This window comes from Ranitomeya variabilis, chromosome 4 (assembly GCF_051348905.1).
Source record: "Ranitomeya variabilis isolate aRanVar5 chromosome 4, aRanVar5.hap1, whole genome shotgun sequence".
NCBI lineage: Eukaryota > Metazoa > Chordata > Amphibia > Anura > Dendrobatidae > Ranitomeya > Ranitomeya variabilis.
This window is the reverse complement of record NC_135235.1, coordinates 707,177,153-707,196,236: the sequence shown is the minus strand read 5'-3', so window position 1 is coordinate 707,196,236 and position 19,084 is coordinate 707,177,153. Positions and strand designations below refer to the sequence as shown.

Genomic DNA, 19,084 nt, shown 5'->3' with positions numbered 1-19,084 from the left:
AGATGAAAGTGCAGGTTCCTTCATCAGGTGGCATACTCGTTGGCGACGTCACTGGCACAGGGCCCCTCATAGTACGCAAAAGTGTCTCTGCCGGTGGGAGGCGCCACCCGCCGTCAAACACACCGCCGTACTGAGGGGCCCTGTGCCAGTGCCAACGAGGGGGCCCCCCCTGCTAGCTCAGGATCACAGCACTTGCAAAGTTGAAATACTTACCTCTCCCTGCTCCACCGCCGTGACGTATTCCGCGTTTCTTGGGCCCACGAAAATCTTGAGCCAGCTCTACCCCCCCACAACTTTAGCCAAATGACCCCCAGTTTTCAATGCCTAACTATTATTATAAAGTAAATTAAGATTGACAAGCTTAAGTAATAAGAATTGATGTTTTTGGCATTAAAATTGGCACTGTAGGTGTTTTCCTGTCCTCCACTCACTGCCGACTTTGATTCCCCATTGACTTGCATTGGGTTTCGTGTTTCAGTCGGCCCCCGAATTTTCGCAATAATCGGCCGATTTCACCCGACTTTTGACAAAGTTGGGTTTCGCGAAACCAGACTCAATCCGAAAAAAGTAAAAGTCGCTCAACTCTACCTCTGATCAGAGTGTCGGTTTAACGTGATCCAATAATCTCACGAGAGAATCGGAGCACACTGAGAAGATGGAGGAAAAAATTCTCTGTCTTCTTTATCTTATCACTTTGTGGAAATCAGACTGCACTCAGATGCCATCTGAGTGCAGTCCAATGTTCTACCCGCACTCACTGATTTGAATGTTTGCAAGCCGTCCAACATACCCTGCTACTCAACATTCCATGATTTTTTTTCTCATGCCAATTCAGTATGAGAAGAAGACGCTAGTCTTCTAGAAATCCCATCCTCACTATGCTTCTCCCCTCCGCAATGTTATTTTAGCTGCAGTGCAGGTTTTGGGACTTCCGCATCACCACAGCATGTTCATGTCATGCTTTGGAGTTGGAAGAGATCTCCATCGGGTGAATGCGGGGAGAAGCCGCCCTGCACCCACTGCTGATCGTGAGTACAGGGTGGTCTCCCTGCGTTCACCCACGGGTTCCCACAGGTCCGGAGACACTGCTCCCAAGAAGCAGCCCCTCTAGATGCTGAGCACCTACCCTAAGGCTATGGTCACACACTGCATTTTTGTGTTTTCGCCCGTAGCACGCTGCAAAAACGCCGAAAAGAATTGGTGCTCATGCTTTCCAAATCGCAGCAAAACCTGCGCAGGTTTCACTGTCTGCAAATAAATAAATCCAATGTGCGTTCTCAGCTATAAAAAATGCAGGTTTAGATGAGCATAAAACCAAGGTAAAAATGCAGCAAAACCTTCCATGTGTGAACACAGCCTAAAGAGGAGAGAGTGGAGAATACGTGTTATATGCGGCTCCTTACTTCATTCATTGACCAATAGACCTGTCATAGGGGGGCACCAAAATCTCCTCATTTGCATTAGATGTAAACAATTTTCTCAGGAATTGTCCTGTTCTAGTCTGTATTTTACTGGAGGTGAGCCCCTTATACTACTACACTGTGTTCCAAATTATTATGCACATAGAGTTTAGGAGTGATAAGGTTAGAATTTTTTTGTTTGTCATTTAAACTCATTGATGGTGATGTGTGTCAGGGCTCTTTATATCACTGAAAGCAATTGCAGATACCTGTGCACATTAGTTTGGCAGGTGTGTCCAAATAAAGGCAAGACTACTTAAGAAGGCTGTTCCACATTATTAAGCAGCCTACATTTTTTTGCAAAAATGGGAAAGAAAAAGGATGTGTTGGCTGCTGAGAAGCAACAAATTGTGGAGTATTTAGGTCAAGGCATGACTACAATCAACATTGCCAAGACACTTCATCGTGATCATCGCACAATCAAGAAGTATGTAGCTGATCCCCAGCACACACGTGTGCGTGCTGATAAAGAAAAATTGAGGACTCTTTCCAACAGGCAATTGCATAAGGTTAAAAGAGCAGCTGCAAAAATGCCTTGTCATAGCAGCAGACAAGTTTTTGAAGCTGCTGGTGCCTCCAACGTCCCCAGAACAACAAGATGCAGGGTCCTTCAGAGGTGCATAAGCCATCCTGTCGACCACCTCTATCCACTGCACACAAGCAGAAACTGCTCCAGTGGGCCAAACGATACATGAAGACTGACTTCCAAACTGTTTTGTTCACCGATGAGTGCCGTGCAACGCTCGATGGTCCAGATGGATGGAGTGGAGGATGGACACCCCATGTAAACACGGCTAAGGCGCCAACAAGGAGGAGGTGGAGTAATGTTTTGGGCTGGAATCATGGGGAGAGAGATTGTCGGCCCCTTTATGAACCCTGAAGGGGTAAAGATGAACTCCATAATCTGTGGAGTTTCTAAAACAACACTTCCTGCCATGGTTCTAGAGGAAGAACCGTGCTTTCCGCAGCAAGATCATTTTCATGCATGATAATGCACCATCTCATGCTGCAAAAAACACATCTGCATCTCTGGCTGCTATGGGCATAAAAGAGGACAAACTTATGGTGTGGCCACCATCTTCCCCTGACCTCAACCCCATTGAGAACCTCTGGAGCATCATCAAAAGGAGTGTCTATGATGGCGGGAGGCAGTTCACATCTAAGCAACAGCTCTGGGAGGGGATTCTGTCCACATGCAAAACAATTGAAGCAGAAACCATCCAAAAACTGACAAATTCAATGGATGAGAGAATTCAGAAGCTTCTTTTGAACAAGGGGTCCTACGTGCAAATGTAACATCACCTAGAATAAAGTTTTCACTTGAAAACTGTTTGATTTCATTTTGTAATAAGCTGATAATGCTTATAACTTCACAACTGACCATTTTTTTGTTCAAAATAAAAAAAAAAGGTTGAAAACTCTGCTGTGCATAATAATTTGGAACATGCATTTTGAGTGTTTATTTTTTTTTTTTAAAAGATACTGTTTTCATAGGCAGTTTGTTCCAAAACATTGCAATTATACTAGAATAGTAGATGACTGGAAAATAACAATGACTGCAATTCAGATAGGTAATTTAGAGAAAATATGAGGAAATATTATTTGCATAATAATTTGGAACACAGTGTATATAGCAGCTTAATATGCATCTTGGGGGTCACTGACTTCCTTTTTACGTAGTGGTGTTACCTTTTTTTGGAATGTAGAAATTTGTAGGGGTTCAATACATTACGTGGGCCGGTGGGGTCTGGTGGGGCAATTAGAACTAATGCTATGGGGCACCATAATATCTATGAATGCCCCTGGTGCAGGATGCATTGCACCATTCACATATGTCTCTGCTGCAGGACTGACTGGTCATAACTTCCACACCACGTCCAATGTCGCCCCTTGGAACATACAGGCATCCAGCCATGTTTCTCCCGAGCGGCGGTTGGTCGGTGGTGCTCATCCTCCTTCCTGCTCTCACATCCCTCGCTCAACCCAATAGGAAGGCCCCTGCTATTAGCCCCGGACAGCACTGTGTGCGGCACTTGTGATTGGCTAAGCTTTCGGGACATTAAAGCTTGGTTTGTTGGAGAAGATGTGCCATTTTTTACCGATTCAAACATTTACTATAGGGGGGCGCCATTTTGCAGTTTGCCTCAGGCAGCAGGGAAGCTAGGTTCACCCCTGACTCGGTGGCTCTTGGCAATCTAAACTATCGTAAGGGCCAATATTTTCAATCAGGTGAGTTTCAAGAAGAAATTTTAGATATTTAAAAATAACCTTTTATAATACTGCAGAGCAGAGGTGCCTTAAAGAGCCACTGTCACCCCCCTCCAGCCATTATAAACTAAAAGAGCCACCTTGTGCAGCAGTAATGCTGCATTCTAACAAGGTGGCTCTTTTAGTTTTAGGTTCAAGCATACCCCAAATAAAACGTTTTTATACTTAGCCACAATTCCTGTCTCTAGCCACGTAGGCAGGTCCTCACTCCCCAGCTTGGCCAGCTCCTCTGCCGTCACTCACATCTTCCTGCGCTTTCGGCGCCGCCCCCTCAGCGCTGTTATCGTTTCAAATCCGGCGCCTGCGCTGTGTACTGGTGTCCTGCGCAGACGCAGTAAGCTCTGGCCGTCTGATGTAATGGCTGATACCAGAGAACAAAAGACATCCACAGAACACCAGGATGGATCGCTGCACAGCAAATAGCTGTAAGACCTGTGATGACGTCACTGCCATGTGATTGCCCTAATCACATGGCAGTGACATCATCGCAGGTCCTACAGCTATTTGCTGTGCAGCAGATCCATCCTGGTATAGCTGTAGGACCTGCGATGACGTCACTGCCATGTGATTGCCCTAATCACATGGCAGTGACATCATCGCAGGTCCTACAGCTATTTGCTGTGCAGCAGATCCATCCTGGTGTTCTGTGGATGTCTTTTGTTCTCTGGTATCACAATCTCTCGGTCCTCACAACTATTGTAGATGTTCTAGATGTTATTTCTTCCTCTATGTCCTCCGGAGTACACACCTGCTACTTGCGAAAACCCCGCCCATATGACCCAAAACTGGTCCCGCCAAATTCAGGTGACAGGTTCCCTTTAACATTCTATTCTTGGCTACATACTATTAACTATGTAAACATTATTACTATCTATTCAAGGCAACATTATCACTCTTAGGCAAAGTGCAACAAGTAAACATTCCCTTTAAGGGTGAACCCAAGTCTTTTTCTGACGTAAGGCAAAATAATCACATCATCAATATTCAAGTCAGTTTTAAAGGTGTCGTGATGCGAGATGAGGGACCCGTTACGAACCCCCGAACGTTGGTCTTGGGTGGGCTACAAGACGTGTAATCCTGACCCGGAATTCTGCGGCACCAAAGGGTTTTCCTTCAGGTCTGAAAGGCAAAGTTATTTTTACAGCATAATTAACAGCAGTTTCTGTTAAGAGGCAGTCTCTGTAAAAGCCTCCAATGTAAAACCAGTAGAAAGCACCCTTAAGAAGGTGCAAAGTATTTATAAGGACAGTTTGTGATCATGCAAGAGTCCATGATTCTGCAGTTCTTTGGTAAAAGTAAGAAAACTTGTGCAAAAACATTGGATCCCTTTAAACAGGGGATCCCTTTAAGAGTTAACCCTGGACGGGTTTAAGCAGCAAAAGAAACAGGAAAAAGTTTTTGAAACTATTTACAGTCTTTCGGTTTTCCGAGGTTTATTTGGATGGCTGCCAGGGCTTCACTTGGCACTGAATTCTTCCTGGCCCGGGAATGGTTGGATCCAGGGTTACACCAGGTGCCAAATAAAAGCCGTTAGTCTGTCTTTCATGAATAGTCATATCATGCGCAGCGATGGAAGTTTGTGTAGCTTGAGTATGAACATTCACTACAGCAGGGGCTGCGGTTGTTGTCTCAGCGGTAGTTGTGTTAGTCTGTGGGGTTGCGGTAAGATTGGTCACTGCAGCTGGGCCAGTAGCTGGGGCAGGAGCAGTCGCTGGACTGGTGTCGGTCATCAGGGCAGGGTCGTTCTTCATACCTGCTTCAGATGCGGTCCCTCCGGTGCCGGTCTGCTCCGTCTCCGCTGGGGTCTGGAACGCTGGTCGCAGGGCCTTGTGCTGCGGCGTTGTCATCTCTGTTTGCAGCATCTCGCTTCCCAGCAGGGCCTTGCTTTCTGGCTTCGGAGTGCTGGAACTTCTTTCTTGCTCCGGACCAAACGAGGCTGCCAACAGACATCTGGTGAGGCTCCTGATGAAGGTCTTCTTCCACCCAGCCTCAGTGCTCAGCTGTGTCCGCAGGAGTTGGTCATTGAACTCTTCCATGCTGGCCGGCAGGAAGTCAGGGCCAACGGGTGATGCCTGGCCACGGTGTCTCTCCAGGTGGCTGGAGGAGTCCTCTGCTCCGACCCCACGCTCTGGTCCCGGGCGGCTGGCCATGGCATCCTCCACGTGGCTGGCTCCTTCCTGGTCCTTTTCCCGCTCTCTTCTTCTGGGGCGGTTTCGTTTTCTTTGTCTCCGCCCGCCATTGAGGATCAGGAGGCGGATCTCGGCTGCTGATGGACACGTCCTCAAGGTACAGAGATATTTAGACTGGGCGGCCATTGCTCTTCGTGCTTCTCAGATCGTTCACGCCCACAACTCCACGCCCTTCTTCTTCTCCTGCGCTACTCGTGGCGCTGTAATGGCGGCGGGTTTGGCGGGAATTTTGGCGGCAAATGGCAATACACAGTCCTTAAGCAAATCACAGTTCAAATACAGTTCTGGTACAGTTCTTAGGCGCACATGACCTGATTTTTAAGGCTTAAGTAGATCCTGTTCATGACGCTAAAGTTGGATCGTCCCCCCACGTAAGGGCAATGGGGTACTCGGTACCGGGTCCTTCAGTGTTCTGCGGGGATGTCACGGTGGCCCGTCCGTGGCCCTTTGAGGGATGTCAGAATCCGGGCCGTGGACCTGCAGTGGATGCCGCGTCCTCTACCCCTGGATTCTGAGTGTTTATGACCGGCTATTTTTAGCCCTCTCTTCAGGAGCCTGAGATATCTCCTGTGTTGGACCGGCTAGTGTCAACCCTCCATGTATAAACTGCATTCCTTGCTACAACTAACATTTTGATACAAAACTCTATAATTTTTATGGGTGTACAATTTTACGCCTTGTGAACAATAGAGCACACTGATGAAGGTCTTTCGTTGACCGAAACGTTTGGAACTGTGAATCCTGTATGTATTAAAACACCCTCTTTTGCATCAGACATCATTCGGAGTGTGCTGAATATATTTCTATATTACGTCTTAAGGTCTGGGCACCTATTTTCATGCACCTCCTGTTGTGAATTCCGTTCTTGAACTCCCTCCTGTGGTCATGAATGATACTTCGGCGAGTTCTGTCCATGGACTCTCTCTGGTGGCTGTGAGTGGAACTGCTGGTTCTGAGGTTGCTTCCTCAGCTGCCCTCGTTTGCGGCTGGGTTGGCTTCTCTATTTAACTCCACTCAGATCGTTACTCCATGCCAGCTGTCAATGTATTAGCTATGGTTCAGATCTCTCTCTTGGATCTTTCTGATGACCTGTCTACTCCAGCAGAAGCTAAGTCCCTGCTAGTTCATTTGTTGTTCATTGTGTACTGAATATATTTCTTAGTACTTGCTAAGTTCTAGTCCAGCTTGCTAACATGATATTGCCTTGCTAGCTGGAAGCTCTGGGTTGCAGAGTGGCACCTCCGCACCGTGAGTCGGTGCGGGGGTCTTTTTGCACACTCTGCGTGGCTTTTTGTAGTTTTTTTGTGCTGACCGCATAGATCCCTTTCCTATCCTCAGTCTATCTAGTAAGTCTGGCCTCCTTTGCTGAAACCTGTTTCATCCCTGTGTTTGTGACCTTCCTCTTAACTCACAGTTAATATGTGGGGGGCTGCCTTTACCTTTGGGGAATTTTCTCTGAGGCAAGGTAAGGCTTATTTTCCTATCTTTAGGGGTAGTTAGCTCTTAGGCTGTGAAGAGGCGTCTAGGGAGAGTTAGGTATGCTCCACAGCTATTTCTAGTGTGTGTGTCATAGGATTAGGATTTGCGGTCAGCAGAGTTCCCACTTCCCAGAGCTCGTCCTGTCTTCTAGTTTAACCATCAGGTCATTCCAGGTGCACCTAACCACCAGGTCCATAACAGTACAGCTGGCCCACAAAGTGTTAATGCATCTCAATAGAGGGATAAGAGAAGTTCTGAGACCTTTTTTTTTTCTCTGCAGTGTGTTTTGTCTTTCTTTTCCCCTTAACCTCTGGGTGGTTCAGGACTCAGGTGTAGATGTGGACATTCAAGGTCTGTCCTCTTGTGTTGATCACCTCACTGCGAGGGTACTAAGCATTCAAGATTATGTAGTTCAGAATCCTATGTTGGAGCCTAGAATTCCAATTCCTGATTTGTTTTTTGGAGATAGATCTACATTTCTGAATTTCAAAAATAATTGTAAACTGTTTCTTGCTTTGAAACCCCGCTCCTCTGGTGACCCCATTCAGCAAGTAAAAATCATTATTTCTTTGTTACGTGGCGACCCACAAGACTGGGCATTCTCCCTTGCGCCAGGAGATCCTGCATTGCTTAATGTAGATGCGTTTTTTCTGGCGCTTGGATTACTTTATGACGAACCTAACTCTGTGGATCAGGCAGAGAAAATCTTGCTAGCTTTGTGTCAAGGTCAGGATGAAGTGGAGGTATATTGCCAGAAGTTTAGAAAGTGGTCTGTGCTTACTCAATGGAATGAGTGTGCCCTTGCAGCAATTTTCAGAAAAGGTCTTTCTGAAGCCCTTAAGGATGTTATGGTGGGGTTTCCCACGCCTGCTGGTCTGAATGAATCAATGTCCTTGGCCATTCAGATCGATCGGCGCTTGCGTGAACGCAAGGTTGTGCGCCATTTGGCGGTGTCCTCTGAGCAGGGGCCTGAGCCTATGCAATGTGATAGGACTTTGACCAGAGCTGAACGGCAAGAACACAGACGTCAGAATGGGCTGTGTTTTTACTGTGGTGACCCCACTCATGCTATCTCTGATTGTCCTAAGCGCACTAAGCGGTTCGCTAGGTCCATCACCATTGGTACTGTACAGCCTAAATTTCTTTTGTCCGTTACTCTGATTTGCTCTTTGTCGTCCTACTCTGTTATGGCATTTGTGGACTCAGGCGCTGCCCTGAATTTGATGGACTTAGAGTTTGCCAGGCGCTGTGGTTTTTTCTTGGAGCCCTTGCAGTATCCTATTCCATTAAGGGGAATTGATGCTACGCCTTTGGCCAAGAATAAGCCTCAGTACTGGACTCAGTTGACCATGTGCATGGCTCCTGCACATCAGGAAGATGTTCGCTTTTTGGTGTTGCATAATTTGCATGATGTGGTCGTGTTGGGTTTGCCATGGCTACAGGTCCATAATCCAACACAAAATCCCCTTACAATGTAACGGCACATATAACTGACCACGATACAATTACCACAAAAGAACAACCAGTATACTGTGCTATATTAAAAGATAATCTTTATTGAACAAAACTACAAATACCTGTAGCCACACTTACAATTCTTGTTAATCTCAGATACCAAATGGTATAATAGTGTATGTCACTACTTGATAGGTCTAGGAAAATACATCAACCCTGTATTGATCTACCATTTATATGAAAAAAGTGCTTAGTGCTATTTCACAGTGAGAACCCCAGGTGGCGCCCTGACAACATAGACACCTATGTAACCATGGGATGACGTAACCGCAATAAAATACACTTAAATAGCAGGGTAACCTTGACAGCGTGGTTTTCCTAAGCGCCCCAACGCGCGTTTCGTTCCTTCATCAGTTCGCCTCCTGATGAAGGAACGAAACGCGCGTTGGGGCGCTTAGGAAAACCACGCTGTCAAGGTTACCCTGCTATGTAAGTGTATTTTATTGCGGTTACGTCATCCCATGGTTACATAGGTGTCTATGTTGTCAGGGCGCCACCTGGGGTTCTCACTGTGAAATAGCACTAAGCACTTTTTTCATATAAATGGTAGATCAATACAGGGTTGATGTATTTTCCTAGACCTATCAAGTAGTGACATACACTATTATACCATTTGGTATCTGAGATTAACAAGAATTGTAAGTGTGGCTACAGGTATTTGTAGTTTTGTTCAATAAAGGTCCATAATCCAGTATTGGATTGGAAATCAATGTCTGTGTCCAGTTGGGGTTGTCAAGGGGTACATGGTGACGTTCTGTTGTTGTCAATTTCTCCTTCTACTCCTTCTGAAGTCCCTGAGTTTTTGTCGGATTACCGAGATGTATTCGATGAGCCCAAATCCAGTGCCCTACCTCCTCATAGGGATTGTGATTGTGCTATTAATTTGATTCCTGGTAGTAAATTTCCTAAGGGACGACTTTTCAATTTATCTGTGCCGGAACACGCCGCTATGCGGAGTTATATAAAGGAGTCCTTGGAGAAAGGGCATATTCGCCCGTCGTCGTCACCGTTGGGAGCAGGGTTCTTTTCTGTGGCCAAGAAGGATGGTTCTCTGAGACCTTGTATAGATTACCGCCTTCTCAATAAAATCACGGTCAAATTTCAGTACCCTTTGCCTCTACTGTCTGATTTGTTTGCTCGGATTAAGGGGGCTAGTTGGTTCACCAAGATAGATCTTCGAGGGGCGTATAATCTGGTGTGTATTAAACAGGGCGATGAATGGAAAACAGCATTTAATACGCCCGAGGGCCATTTTGAGTACCTGGTATGGCATTCGGGCTTTCTAATGCTCCATCTGTGTTTCAGTCCTTTATGCATGACATCTTCCGAAAGTATTTGGATAGATTCATTATTGTATATTTGGATGATATTTTGGTCTTTTCGGATGATTGGGAGTCTCATGTGAAGCAGGTCAGAATGGTGTTCCAGTTTCTTCGTGCTAATTCTTTGTGAAGGGGTCTAAATGTCTCTTCGGAGTTCAGAAGGTTTCCTTTTTGGGTTTCATTTTTTCCCCTTCTACTATCGAGATGGACCCTGTTAAAGTTCAGGCCATTTATGATTGGACTCAGCCTACATCTGTGAAGAGCCTTCAGAAATTCTTGGGCTTTGCTAATTTTTACCATCGCATCATCGCTAATTTTTCTAGTGTTGTTAAACCGTTGACTGATTTGACCAAGAAAGGTGCTGATGTGGTGAATTGGTCCTCTGCGGCCGTTGAGGCTTTTTGGGAGTTGAAACGCCGTTTCTCTTCGGCCCCCGTGTTGTGTCAGCCAGATGTTTCGCTCCCTTTTCAGGTCGAGGTTGATGCTTCTGAGATTGGAGCAGGGGCTGTTTTGTCTCAAAGATCTTCTGATGGCTCTGTGATGAAGCCATGTGCTTTCTTTTCTAGAAAGTTTTCGCCTGCTGAGCGTAATTATGATGTTGGCAATCGGGAGTTGTTGGCTATGAAGTGGGCGTTCGAGGAGTGGCGACATTGGCTTGTGGGAGCCAAGCATCGCGTAGTGGTCTTAACGGATCACAAAAATCTGACTTATCTCGAGTCTGCTAAGCGGTTGAATCCTAGACAGGCTCGATGGTCGCTGTTTTTCTCCCGTTTCAATTTTGTGGTTTCATACCTTCCAGGTTCTAAGAATGTGAAGGCCGATGCCCTTTCAAGGAGTTTTGTGCCTGATTCCCCGGGAGTTCCTGAGCCGGCTGGTATTCTCCAAGAGGGGGGTAATTCTGTCTACCATCTCACCTGATTTGCGGCGGGCGCTGCAGGAGTTTCAGGCTGATAGACCTGACCGTTGTCCAGTGGAAAAACTGTTTGTCCCTGATAGATGGACTAGTAGAGTTATCTCTGAGGTTCATTGTTTGGTGTTGGCTGGTCATCCTGGGATTTTTGGTACCAGAGATTTGGTGGCTAGGTCCTTTTGGTGGCCTTCCTTGTCACGGGATGTGCGTTCTTTTGTGCAGTCTTGTGGGACTTGTGCTCGGGCCAAGCCCTGCTGTTCTCGTGCCAGTGGGTTACTTTTGCCCTTGCCGGTCCCAAAAAGGCCTTGGACGCATGTTTCCATGGATTTTATTTCAGATCTCCCTGTCTCTCAAAGGATGTCGGTCATCTGGGTGGTTTGTGATCGCTTCTCTAAGATGGTCCATTTGGTACCCTTGCCTAAATTACCTTCCTCCTCTGATTTGGTTCCACTATTTTTCCAGCATGTGGTTCGTTTGCATGGCATTCCGGAGAACATCGTGTCGGACAGAGGTTCCCAGTTTGTTTCAAGGTTTTGGCGGTCCTTTTGTGCTAAGATGGGCATTGATTTGTCTTTCTCTTCGGCTTTCCATCCTCAGACAAATGGCCAAACCGAACGAACTAATCAGACTTTGGAGACCTATCTGAGATGCTTTGTTTCTGCTGATCAGGATGATTGGGTGACCTTGTTGCCATTGGCTGAGTTCGCCCTTAATAATCGGGCCAGTTCGGCTACCTTGGTTTCGCCTTTTTTTTGTAACTCTGGTTTTCATCCTCGTTTTTCTTCAGGGCAGGTTGAGCCTTCGGACTGTCCTGGTGTGGATTCTGTGGTGGACAGGTTGCAGCAAATTTGGACTCATGTAGTGGACAATTTGACATTGTCCCAGGAGAAGGCTCAACGTGTCGCCAACCGCCGTTGCTGTGTTGGTCCCCGACTTCGTGTTGGGGATTTGGTTTGGTTGTCGTCTCGTCATGGTTTCGAGAAGGTTTCTTCTCCTAAGTTTAAGCCTCGTTTCATTGGTCCTTATAAGATTTCTGAAATTCTCAATCCTGTGTCGTTTCGTTTGGCCCTTCCAGCTTCTTTTGCCATCCATAATGTGTTCCATAGGTCGTTGTTGCGGAGATATGTGGCGCCTATGGTTCCCTCCGTTGACCCTCCTGCTCCTGTGTTGGTCGAGGGGGAGTTGGAGTATGTGGTGGAGAAGATTTTGGATTCTCATATTTTGAGACGGAAACTTCAGTACCTGGTCAAATGGAAGGGCTATGGTCAGGAGGATAATTCCTGGGTTTTTGCCTCCGATGTCCATGCGGCCGAGTTGGTTCGTGCCTTTCATTTGGCTCGTCCTGATCGTCCTGGGGGCTCTGGTGAGGGTTCGGTGACCCCTCCTCAAGGGGGGGGGTACTGTTGTGAATTCCGTTCTTGAACTCCCTCCTGTGGTCATGAATGATACTTCGGCGAGTTCTGTCCATGGACTCCCTTTGGTGGCTGTGAGTGGAACTGCTGGTTCTGAGGTTGCTTCCTCAGCTGCCCTCGTTTGCGGCTGGGTTGGCTTCTCTATTTAACTCCACTCAGATCGTTACTCCATGCCAGCTGTCAATGTATTAGCACTGGTTCAGATCTCTCTCTCGGATCTTTCTGATGACCCGAGGTGTCTACTCCAGCAGAAGCTAAGTCCCTGCTAGTTCATTTGTTGTTCATTGTGTACTGAATATATTTCTTAGTACTTGCTAAGTTCTAGTCCAGCTTGCTAACATGATATTGCCTTGCTAGCTGGAAGCTCTGGGTTGCAGAGTGGCACCTCCGCACCGTGAGTCGGTGCGGGGGTCTTTTTGCACACTCTGCGTGGCTTTTTGTAGTTTTTTTGTGCTGACCGCATAGATCCCTTTCCTATCCTCAGTCTATCTAGTAAGTCTGGCCTCCTTTGCTGAAACCTGTTTCATCCCTGTGTTTGTGACCTTCCTCTTAACTCACAGTTAATATATGTGGGGGGCTGCCTTTACCTTTGGGGAATTTTCTCTGAGGCAAGGTAAGGCTTATTTTCCTATCTTTAGGGGTAGTTAGCTCTTAGGCTGTGAAGAGGCGTCTATGGAGAGTTAGGTACGCTCCACAGCTATTTCTAGTGTGTGTGTCATAGGATTAGGATTTGCGGTCAGCAGAGTTCCCACTTCCCAGAGCTCGTCCTGTCTTCTAGTTTAACCATCAGGTCATTCCAGGTGCACCTAACCACCAGGTCCATAACACCTCCACCTTGGGCTGTGCTGATCATCTACGCTACTGCACTTTCTTAGGATGCTGCCGCACGTGGGGCAGGCGCAGCTCCGTAGCCTTCTATCTAGGCCTCTGACAGGATCCCACCCCTGTCAGGGACCTCTCTGTCTGCAGCTCCGATGTTCCTCCTTCCCCTGTCTGCCTGACAGGTGTTGCCTGGGCAAAGCCCAGCCAGCTTCTGACTAACTTTCTATCCAGCCCACCAGTTTTACCTGATTGTGAGGAGTGCGCTAGTAGATAGGAGCAAGGCTCCCCCTGGTGGACTGGAGTGTGAAGTGTGGTGTATGGTTTGTGATACCTGGTATGAAGATCTCCTTTATTGCCTTCAGACGTAACATCACTCCCCCTGGTGGAAGAACGACATTACTGCAACAACCAGAACTCTGGGGCACTGCACCAACAGCATCATTACCCTCCGCTTTCTTTTACAGGCCCATCATAACATTTTTCTTCAAGTGATTTTCTCACTTGTCAGCACATTCTACGTACGCTGTTATTTGGCTTTGTAGCTTACAGATCTGACATATCTCACACGATTGCGATACGGCCAGACTACACCAACAATAAAGCAGCCACAGCCAGTGACTAAGAAGAATCTATGACAAGTTGTATTTAGTGGTTACTACTCACCTGGGTAGTCATATATAGGTATCTTGTCTTTACACCGCTCATCACTCCTCACATATGTCTCTGTAGTATTAATATGGGTCAGATTTTCACCCTGAAACAAATGTAAAAGTCACAGACAGATGGAGAAGTCACATCTATGATCAGCTCTAATCCTGCCATCTCCACCGTTCTCATTATACAAGATCTTCACAGCCATCTACACATCATAGGGGAGATCTCATGACTAGTGTTGAGCATTCCGATACAGCAAATATCGGCCGATACCCGATACTTGCAGTATCGGAATTCCGATACCGAGATCCGATACTTTTGTGGTATCGGGTATCGGTATCGAAACAACATTAATGTGTAAAATAAAGAATTAAAATATAAAATATTGCTATACTCACCTCTCCGACGCAGCCTGCACCTTACCGAGGGAACCGGCAGCGTTGTTTGCTTAAAATTCGCGCTTTAACTTCCTTACTTGAAGTCCCGGCTTGTGATTGGTCGCGCGCCGCCCATGTGACCGCGACGCGACCAATCACAGCAAGCCGTGACGTAATTTTAGGTCCTTCAGGATTTTAAAATTACGTTCCGGCGTTGTGATTAGTTGCGTCGCGGTCACATGGGCGACGCGACCAATCACAAGCCGTGACGTCACGGGAGGCAGGAGACGCGCGCATTTTAAAATGCGCGCGTGTCCTGCCTCCCGTGACGTCACGGCTTGTGATTGGTCGCGTCGCCCATGTGACCGCAACGCGACCAATCACAGCAAGCCGTGACGTAATTTTAGGTCCTTCAGGATTTTAAAATTACGTTCCGGCGTTGTGATTGGTTGCGTCGCGGTCACATGGGCGACGCGACCAATCACAAGCCGTGACGTCACGGGAGGCAGGACACGCGCGCATTTTAAAATGCGCGCGTCTCCTGCCTCCCGTGACGTCACGGCTTGTGATTGGTCGCGTCGCCCATGTGACCGCGACGCAACCAATCACAACGCCGAAACGTAATTTTAAAATCCTGAAGGACCTAAAATTACGTCACGGCTTGCTGTGATTGGTCGCGTCGCGGTCACATGGGTGGCGCGCGACCAATCACAAGCCGGGACTTCAAGTAAGGAAGTTAAAGCGCGAATTTTAAGCAAACAACGCTGCCGGTTCCCTCGCTGAAGTCCAGGCTGCGTCGGAGAGGTGAGTATAGCAATATTTTTTATTTTAATTCTTTATTTTACACATTAATATGGTTCCCAGGGCCTGAAGGAGAGTTTCCTCTCCTTCAGACCCTGGGAACCATCAGGAATACCGTCCGATACATGAGACCCATTGACTTGTATTGGTATCGGGTATCGGTATCGGATTAGATCCGATACTTTGCCGGTGTCGGCCGATACTTTCCGATACCGATACTTTCAAGTATCGGACGGTATCGCTCAACACTACTCATGACACCTTCTCTCCATCTAGCTGATGATCCTGAGGAACATTGGGATCTTCTTGTTTACAGTCCTGTGGAAGAAGAGGACGGGGACATCTCTCTGGTGTTGTCATCTTACTGGATAGATCTGGAGGAAACACATACAGGGACTGAATTCATTCTTCACATACAGATAATTATAGGCTGTGTGTATTTAGTCCTGTCTATTACCTGGTGATGTGAGGGGCTGGGGAACCTCCATCACGACATCCTTGTACACATCTTTGTGTCCTTCTAAATATTCCCACTCCTCCATGGAGAAATAGACGGCAACATCCTGACACCTTACAAGAACCTGACACATACAATGATACCGTCATCCCCCGATCCCTTCATAGCGTTACTGTATAATGTCCCAGCATTCCCAGCAGTGTCACCTCTCCAGTCAGCAGCTCAATCATCTTGTAGGTGAGTTCTAGGATCTTCTGGTCATTGATGTTCTCATGTATCAGGGGGTGAGGTGGAGGCCCGGTGATTGGGCTCAGGGGTCTTTCCCATCCCTCAGACACACGGTCCTGACAGCGCTCACTAGAGGTCTTCTTCACCACTATGTAATCCTGGTTATGGAGAGACACATTAATAAATCTCACTACAGACATTTCCAGAGTCCTCACCTCTCCAGTTCTGTCCATCTGTTATTCCCATAGATAAGAATGATGTAATGTGACGTCATCAGAATCTCTCACCTCTCCAGTAAGCCGGAAGAGGATCTCTAGGGTGAGGTGTAATATCCTCTCCGCCATCTTGTCTCTGTCCATTTCCATCCTTGATGGGTAAATAAGAAAAATTCTCTTATATAGAAGATCTTCACCGAGAGGATCCGATATTGTAGAGACCTGAATGAGAAGATGAGCCGATGTAACATCATAAAAATCCTGTGTAATAATACAATTACTGGAGATAATAAGGGAAACATATGGGGAGATTTATCATTTTACAGTATTTAGCTTACTTTTTAACAGCTATATTTATAAAGCAGAAACTCTGTGTGTGGTAGCCCGTGCAATACAAAATCAAATTTTTCATTTGGTTTGAGTGAAATTTTGCACGGCCCGTATTTAACACCAGACTAAAAATACTGCGAACATTAAAACTCAAAATATCCCCCCTTCATTATATTTGGACCTTAGAATTAAGAGTCTATAGAAATGAAGGAGAAAATGGGTGTCTATGTGTCAAATGCAAAATGACAGTTGTTGCCCAAAAGGTCCTAAAGATTTAGAGAGACAGCACCTAAAGAGTCGCTCTTAAAGGGGAAGCAACCATATCGTCACTAAGGTTGGGCAACCTGATAAGTCGCTCTAAAATCTGCAATTATGGCAACGGCAGAAGTAACTGGGGTCTCATTAATGAAAATTGCCTCAAAGTAAGATCGTTCTGGTTACCTATAGCAACAGAGTGCAACTTTCAGCATTGAAACTACTGTGATAAAGTGAAAATTGAGCTCTGATTGTTTGCTATGGACAACTAGAAAAGTCTGACTGGGACAAATATATCACAAAATAGGTTTGATGCTTCCTGTAGCAAATCAAGACCCAACATTTTTACAAATTTACTGTTTGGGAGATGAACAGACACAAGCTGATCCACACTGTGAAGTTATACCTGAGACACAAAAAGACATTGTTTTGAATTTGCAAAGATTTTCCCATCAACACAATCAGTTAGTAAACCTTTATAGTACAACCTTAGAAAGAATGCCAAGTGCGGAATATCAGGGTGTAATAAGAGCAGACAAGACACAAAAGGAGATTTACTTCTCCTGGTGTTAATGAAGTAGCTATTGTAATGGTTGGACGGGACTTTCTAAGCCGAGATATAATTATTCAGCGACGGAGAGAACATGTTCAGCTTATTACAGACACACATAGATCATATGATGCTCTGCAATATCCTATAATACTGTGGAATGGCCAAGATGGCGATCACTATAATCTAACACAGACTGATCCCAACACTGCGAGGCCGACCAATAAACCAACCAATAAACATATCAGCTATGGACTTCTACACCTACCAAATAAGGATCATATAACAATGGAGGCAACTTTCTCATCAGTGTGTAGTAGATCTGTATGCCAAGGTGGAGAGCGAGCGTCTTCTGTACATACAGCCGAACCAACAAACACTTACAGGGAGGCCATGCCAAAAGCGTGGTCTGATGGAAGATGGTCCACACTGGGACATGACATTGTAGGAGGCGTCCATCACTCGCTTTCCATCTCATCTTCTAAACCTGCTCCCTATAATACCTACAACCTGTGCACCTTCCAATCCCCGGGCTCTGTGGGACAAATACACAGAATATCCTAGAGGAGATATTCATACCTCCTGTAGAGGTAATCCGGACTTAGACATAAATGTCACTGCTGACAGATCCACCACAGTCCTCCTGACTCTAGAAGAAAGGAGCAAATGTATCAGTAGTATCCAGGGCCGGACTGGCCATCTGGCTATTCTGGCAAATGCCAGAAAGGCCTGTCTGGTCGTGGGCCACTTTGTCTGCTTCATTGTTGACAGAATTGGTGTTCTCAAGACTCCCATACTGTTAAGAGTTGTGATGGAGCACAAAGTCGCTGACTGCGTCACTTACCCCAGCAGGCCTCAGGAATCATTAGAAATATTGGTCTGGTGGTAAATCTTGCATTCCTCCATCCAGGGTAATATTAGTAATATATCCTATCTGGTGCTTGGGGACGGGTACCGCCTGGGCCTGTGTGATTTCAAATGCCAGGGCTGAATTTCAACCCCAGTCCGTACCTGGTAGTAACCCTCTAATAGCATCAGGTCACCGGCACCAGCTCCACCAGCCTTTGTGTTATGGGCAGAGATATTCTGGGAGAGAAAAGCCAGGATTTGGGAAAGATGAGAGGATTTGTCCCAGTAAATAAGTCTCTTCTGGTTGATGACCACAGATCGGGGGATTTAATAATAATAATAATTTTTATTTATATAGCGCAAACATATTCTGCAGCGCTTTACAAATTATAGAGGGGACTTGTACAGACAATAGACATTAGAACCTATAGAGAACACCGGAGTATGACGCCCCAAAGAATATATAACACTACACATAATATAGTGAAAAATACATGTAATTTTATTGATAGATACAAAACATCATAAAAACACAGTAGAATGGTGGAAAATTGGTGATGACAGAATAAACAACCAAGGCGATACCATAAAATGATTTAAGCGATCCAATAGAGGTATAGATCAGAGAAATGTCAGACCTCACTGAGAAGGTCTGACACACACATCTCATATAGACAAGTGTCCACCTAGCAGAGCACAGGGAAACCCAGTATCACAAAAAATGAGCAAAAATGCGTGTAATAGGCTACCAGGAGACCCATGTGCTACTACCCCAAAGTAAAGTGCCAAGTGCTTGAGATCTATACTATATAAGGTGCTTACCCATATAGGAATGGTACCCGCCAGGTATATAGCCCCGATGTACGTTTCGCTGTAATTCGCTTCCTCGGGAGGCCTCCTTCTGGAGTGGATGGGTAGCCAGTGTAATGACTGGCACAAGGTAGAGGCATCGGTGTAACGGTTGGTGAGGAATATGATCCTGGCAGCAGCA

The 19,084-nt window shown here is 46.2% G+C and overlaps 1 protein-coding gene across 1 annotated transcript in view; it reads left to right on the top strand.

Annotated features, from left to right (window-relative positions):
- The window catches only part of LOC143766490 (uncharacterized), a 491,244-nt gene that overhangs the window by 371,588 nt on the left and 100,572 nt on the right, over positions 1-19,084 (top strand). The window lies entirely within an intron of this gene.